At 33.0% G+C, this 6,282-nt stretch overlaps 2 long non-coding RNA genes across 2 annotated transcripts; one reads left to right on the top strand and one right to left on the bottom strand.

Moving 5' to 3' along the window:
* Nucleotides 1-676: 676 nt before the first annotated feature.
* LOC108852139 (uncharacterized) lies at nucleotides 677-2,901 on the top strand. The gene is made up of 2 exons (XR_008944749.1): nucleotides 677-1,638; nucleotides 1,743-2,901. It is a non-coding gene; the product is annotated as an uncharacterized LOC108852139 (long non-coding RNA).
* A 53-nt stretch (nucleotides 2,902-2,954) lies between these two features.
* On the bottom strand, nucleotides 2,955-5,048 carry LOC130510969 (uncharacterized). The gene is made up of 3 exons (XR_008944748.1): nucleotides 4,558-5,048; nucleotides 3,302-3,356; nucleotides 2,955-3,193 (listed from the first exon to the last, which is right to left on the bottom strand). It is a non-coding gene; the product is annotated as an uncharacterized LOC130510969 (long non-coding RNA).
* Between the last annotated feature and the right edge of the window lie 1,234 nt (nucleotides 5,049-6,282).

Raw genomic sequence — 6,282 nt, 5'->3', positions numbered from 1 at the left:
ACCCAAAACAGTGAAATATACGAAAAGGTTAGTGACATGGAGTAATGTAATTGTCGAGACTATCCCTCTGTTATAGCTAGGTTTCTGTTTCACAAAGTGTAGGGTAAGTACAACTAGTATCTTTAGAAATCTGTCCATGTACAATAAGATTTGACAAAGATTTTGGATTATATTTGAAAAAAAATCTCGTTAAAAGAGAATGGACTATGATTTCCTGCAAGTGAAATTTTCCCCACTCAGTATCTGACATATTCGGTGCCCCAACAAAAAATAATCCAGCTATAGGATTTGCATCAATAACATACAATTTCACAAGATCAGAGTCACTGCTGCAGCAGCAGTACCAACAAAGCTCAGCCTGCGGCTTGAACATGAACATGGAAGTGAGCTGGTGAAGAAGAGAAGAGGTAGACCGAAGAAATACAAAGCGGAAAGTGCGAAACGTACTGAGTTTTGTATGACCTCTTTGTTTCACCGTTAGCCAATCTAGTGGAGAGTTTGAAGTTGGTGGTGGCTCCGGCAGAGAGGTAACCTCACCTACTGTTAAGAAGATGAGAGGACGACCTACTTGTTATAGTCTTGGGCCAAACGTGGAAACAACACAGCTGATAGGGCAAAGAGAAGTCTTCTGAAGGGAGTGGGGCCGATGGTGGGTGTGGAAATTTTTAAAGGGGGAATTGCTAAAACCAACCCAAAAATTGATTGCAACCCTAAAAGTAGACCCCATATTCAATCAATTGCAAACCTAACCTAAAGGGATGTTAAAACTACTATTTAGCCCTTGTGACCAAACAAAAAAAACATAAAATCATTTTACTGTTCTGTCCTTCGTAAGTCTACACATAACAAACATAGTCTACATATCCGTAGACGTCATACACAGTCTACATTATCGACTTAATTTGTAGTCTACATTGTAATTTAATCTAGTTAATTATGTTTAAAAATATATAAAATTAATTTTTATGAAATTATTAATTAATCATCAATGTAAACGTTAATATAGAGTTTATAAACTAAATTTGTATATAAGTGAACAACTAAAAAGAATATATGTTGATTTGGTAACCATGTGAGATAATGTTTATGGTTTAGTAATAAAATGTCACATAACATGATGTATCTTTAAAGGTTAGATTTCTAGGGTTAGATTTAGATTGAATTTTTTTGTTTGTTTAAATTAACATATTATTACTGAGTAGTTTATATTTTGTAAATTTGATATTTGATACAATAATTTCCTATCAAACTAACATTTAGGGTTTGAATTTCGTGGTTTAGGGTTTGAGTTTTGTGGTTTAGGGTTTTGTAGACTTACGATTCAGTCTACACGAACCAAACTTTATTGGGGTAGACAGAAAAAGAAGTCTACTCTCAACGATTTTAACCTAACCGGAGTTAACCAAATTTATTTCAAACCAAACATTTTTTAATCTAACCTAAAAATTAACCAAAATAGATTTAACCTAACCAACGACATATAAATACATGTGAACATTGGTAAAAAAAAAAATAAGCGGCGCAATGACAAAAAAAAAGAAAGAAAAAAACCCTAAGCGCCGTTGCTCTTTTTCTCTCTCGGAGGTGGAGGACTAGAGGATTTCCATCGATTTCTTCACGCCGTTTCTGATGCTTTTGGTGATTTCTTGAAGCCGATTATTTCTACACTCGTCTTCTTTGTAGTCTCTTTCGTCATTTGTCTTTTTTGTTAACCTTTTGAATTTTTTTTTGTTTTCTTTCAGATCTGAGCCGCACCTTTGCCTATGTTCTCGTCCATCTCTATGCTTACGCTCGACCTCATGGCGAAGGTAAAGTAGTCCTTGACTTCTTTCGTTTTGATAACCTAACTGGTAGACTTATCTCTGTTCTGTCTCTGACCTCCCCCATTTTGTTGGTTTCGAAGGCTGACAGGTAAACAGAGATCTGAGCCGGCCAAGGAACGGTGCATCTTCACGTTCAACTTTCTGCTTCTGGTGACTCTCACGGCAAAGGTGAAGTAGTGGTTGACTTCCGTTTTAATAACCTAACTAGTAGACTTCTAAGTTTATCTATAGACTTGTCGTGTAAATGCAGACTTTTTTGAATTATAGACTTCTCTACCAGTTTATGATCCTTCTTGGTATATAAAGTAACCACCTTTACTTCTTTTTGTTTTAGATCTTAGACCGGGACTTCTTCTCACGACTTGTTCTCACGTTAGTGGTGTTGTGGCGTTTCATATCTCCGGCGAACTAAAGGTGATTCATCTCTGTTTGTAGTTAGTGTAGACTTCTTTTGACTCGTGTAGACTTCTTCGTCCTGCATACTTATTTGTTTATTTGCTGGTCTAGGTTGATTTGCATAATTATTGGATAATTTTGGTAAAATGGAGCTGCAAGTGTGTCAAAGTTTCTTACTTTGTCCTTATATGCTATGTTCTGTCTTAGAAAATCATACTATATGTTACACGTTTCCATTTTTTTTAGTTCTCTTTGTAGTTCTTTTATACTATTAATCTGGTGTTGTATTAATTTAGTGTGAGTTACTGAATATGTCAATCTGTTTTTTTTTACAGTTGAACTCTGGAGACTCGGTGATGATAGAAGGCAGTTCCTTCTTGATGCCCCAGAAACATGTTGCCTCACTCGCTATGAGCTTTGCATAGTAGGGATGGGAAGACTTGACATCTACATTATAATGAGACTCGCCAGCTGTGATATGGTGAGCTGGTCTAGTGAGAGGTGTTTATGTGGTTCTTGTCTAATGATACACAAAATTTCTGAAAGTAGTTGTTGTTTGTTTGTAGTATTGTTACATGTATTTACTTCTGAGTTTCAGTTTACCATACTTGTTGTAACAAACATATGTAATTTGCTTGCATCAACCTTCACTATAAGTCCAAGACATCATGTTTTGTTGAAATTTAAATAGTTGTCGTTGGTAGTAGTTGTTTGCTTGTAGTATTGTTACATGTATTTACTTGTTGTAACAAACTTATGTGATTTCCTGCATCAAGCTTCACTATTAGTCCAAGACATCATGTTTTGTTGCAATTTAAGATTTTCTAAACAAACTTAACAAACAATACAACTTACTACAGTTCTAAAGCAATACAAAAAGTTAAAATCTACAAGTTAAGAAGAAACGTTTTTCCTCATTTTCCATTTTTGACCACAGAGTCTTTTACCACTCAATCTTCATACACAACATAAGTCTGCAAAAATAAAATATGTAAGTAGACTGTCAAAAAAGTCTACATTTATTAGTTAACAATATAGTCATACCAAAAAAATTGATAAGTTCCATAATTATAAATAATTACCATTTGACATTCATTTATGATCATTATAACCCAATATTACACACTTAACCATTACCTGTAAAAATAATACATTTTACAAAATTAGTGAACAGTAATTTTATGTTTGATAAAATTATAAATGTAGACTTCCAAAACCGTCTACACATGTTAGCTAACTACATACTCAAACCAAAAATTCAATAGTTTCCTAATTATAAAAGATTATCTTTTAAAAATAGTTAAGAACAATTAGTATTAACTAATACACAATTTGAAACAAAAAAATCTTGAAAATACATTATGAATAATACACAAATTCACTTTTTATAGATTTTCAAGAGTAGACTTTCGTTTCTGTCAACAAAAAAGTAGACATTCTTATCAGTTTACGTGTGTAGACTATCATATAAGTCTTCATTTTGGGTTAGTTTTTGCAATTGCAAAATTCACGGGTTACTATCTGTATTTAAAAAAACGTTGTGATTTTACACAAGTAGACTTTGTTTTCAGTCTACATTTTGAAAAGGTTAGTTTTTGCAATTGACCAGAACTCATCCCAAATTTGACTTTGAAAAGTAGACTTCAACAACAGTCTACAGTTGAAAAGTAGACGTCAAGAACCGTCTACAATTATTTTATTTTTCTGAACAGGTTAGTTTTTGCAATTGACCAAGTTGACTTTCTAAACATAGACTGACACAAACGTCTACGACCTTGTAGACAGTATATGAAGTCTACACGATAATCCGATGGGTTACTTTTGCATTTGACCAAAATAAAATAGTAGACTTCTTAGACAGTCTACTTTTTTTTTTCTGAGTTCGGTAGACTGAATAAGAAATCTACACCTTTTTTCCATCCTGGTCAACTTTTAAAAATTTTAGTCAAATACAAAACTAACTTAATCAACGGAGTCAAAGTTTGGGTCAAATACAAAACTGACCTTCTGTAGACTTTACTAGCAGTCTACCTTTTGTAGACTGTTTCGGAAGTCTACTTTGAAAAGTCAAAAGTTTGGTCAAATGCAAAAACTAACCTCTTTACGTAGACTTCTTGGTAAGTTTACATACTATTTTTTTTTGTTATCAAAGGAAAAGTCGTAGACTTCCAAGAAAGTCTATTTTATAGGTTTTTTAGTATTTTGGTCAATTGCAAAACTAACATGTGCGTTGACTTGTAGACCGCAATGTAAGTCTACACCTTCCCGTAGACGTACAAAACAGTCTACTGTCGCGACACAGATCTGAAAAAATGATGAAAACCATGAAATTAGTAACCTTTTTCCGATGTAAAGCTTGTTTCCACCCTTTTCCACCGTCCAAGCTCCAAATATGAGTAAAAGGATCCAACTTTGCCTACTCACAACAGTGTACACTCGAAAATATGAAATTATGGTTATGAAAATGAAAGTTATGGGAGTTTTTTAGATTGAAATGGAGAGGAAATGAGAGGAAATGAGAGTTTTTTTGTTTAGAATCACAACAAAGTGGTTGTATATTGAATTCTTGAGGTTTAATGAGCTCAAAAATGGTTGTTAATGGTGGTTGAAAAATTGATGATAATGGCATTGTTGTAAATAAGAAGAAATGTTTAGGGTGTAATAGGTTTTTTATGATTTTCGAAATTATTAAATAATTAAATAATAATGGCAATTTTGTAAATAATTTAAAAACATAAGGATAGTTTGGAACTTTTCATGGTGAATAGTAATGACAAAAAAAAAGAGGTTGGTTTTGGAGTTGAATTGAATTTGTAGGTTGTTTTTGAAAGAAGCCCATTTTTAAATCCAAGAGTTGACTTGGTTTTTCTATGGTGATATGTATATAGTTAATTTTACACAAGAATGTCTTTTGCATGTAGTCTTCGCGGTTACGGAAAATTTTATCTTGGTTAAGTTTATTTTTGGGTTGATAAGTTTTACGGATGAGGGATTACTTTTACAAAACTGGTTACAAGAAATTTTAGCATTGTTTGCTTTTCCTTTTGGCTTGTTAAACTTTCTTATAACCAATGATGTAGTATATTATCTTGTAATAAAATTGTTTTATTGTCAAGCTGTTGCCTATACCATAAAAATTTTGTATGATAAGCATCCCCAAACTTTACAAGCGTGATTAAATTCAAAATTTAGCCATATATGTATTGACCTCGATTTTGTTAGAAATTTTGGAAACTTATTATAGCAATGAAACTTTCTTGTAATAGATGAGGGATGGTATTTACAAAGCCGGTTATAAAAAAGTTTAGGATGGTTTGCTTTACCTTTTGGTTTGTTAAACTTTCTTGTAACCAATGAAGTAATATATTACTATGTAAAGAAATTGTCTTATTGTACAAGTTGTTGCATATATCATATAACTTTCATAAGATAGCTGGCTATGCTACTAAATATACGACAAAGTTAATTCATGATTTTAAATTGATATCATAAAAAGTCAAGATCATAGCTATAACATATTAAATGAACATACTAATAATGTTTATGTATATGTATTCGTCGTAAATATAATACTTAGATCTTTAGAAAATTAGTTAGTTAAGATTAAAATTATACTTGTTGGTAACGTGAGATGGTTATACCCTTAATATGATATTTATATGGTTAATAAACAAGATCTTCGGCGGAGACCTTCTTCGGAGATGCAGAGGTGGAGAGCTTGACCCCAGATGCAGAGGCCAAGAGACCCTTGCTTATATCATCACTTTGAAAAATCATTCGAACCCCTCTTCAATCCCTACCATAGCTGACTCTACTTGTATTATCATTACGCATGGTGGAAAGCTTCACCAAAAACGCAGAGGCTGGGAGCTTCACATGTGACGCAGAGGCTGAGAGCTTCATCAAAGACGCAACGAAGGTGATAAAAACTCGATCCGGCATTTGGTGTGTGTTGTATTCATCATTTTCATTTGGTGTCTGAAAATGGAGAATCTAAGATTTGTCATAGTATTGAGGTGTTTTTGAGAGAAGAGAGATAACAGATAGTATTGAGGTGTTTTTG

Source organism: Raphanus sativus, chromosome 4 (genome assembly GCF_000801105.2).
Source record: "Raphanus sativus cultivar WK10039 chromosome 4, ASM80110v3, whole genome shotgun sequence".
NCBI lineage: Eukaryota > Viridiplantae > Streptophyta > Magnoliopsida > Brassicales > Brassicaceae > Raphanus > Raphanus sativus.
This window is presented reverse-complemented; position numbering and strand designations above follow the sequence as displayed.